Genomic DNA, 366 nt, shown 5'->3' with positions numbered 1-366 from the left:
CCGGTCGCCCTGTTCGATCTATCCTCCGATCGGCCCCCGATACACGTAAACAAACGCGCACTAATGCGAACTAATGTCATCGGTTCGAAAACTAACGGCCCCCGTTTCTTCCTCCTCCTCCTCCTCCTCCTCCTTTTCCTGCTGATTTTTACCGACGATCGACCCGCCCTGTCTCGTCAAAGGTAAAAAGTTTTCTGGACGGGTCAAAGGGGGACGAACATTTCCTCTCCTCTCCTCTCCTCTCGAACGAAAGCGATTCAATTCATTCCTTCCTTTATTCGATCGCGAAAATTTTCGAAATACGATTTAAGTTTAAACGAATTCTCGAATTCGTTCCTCCTCTATTTACCAATCGATCCTTTCTCC

The sequence above is a fragment of the Apis dorsata genome, unplaced genomic scaffold (genome assembly GCF_000469605.1).
Source record: "Apis dorsata unplaced genomic scaffold, Apis dorsata 1.3 scaffold_957, whole genome shotgun sequence".
In the NCBI taxonomy this organism is placed as follows: domain Eukaryota; kingdom Metazoa; phylum Arthropoda; class Insecta; order Hymenoptera; family Apidae; genus Apis; species Apis dorsata.
This window is presented reverse-complemented; position numbering follows the sequence as displayed.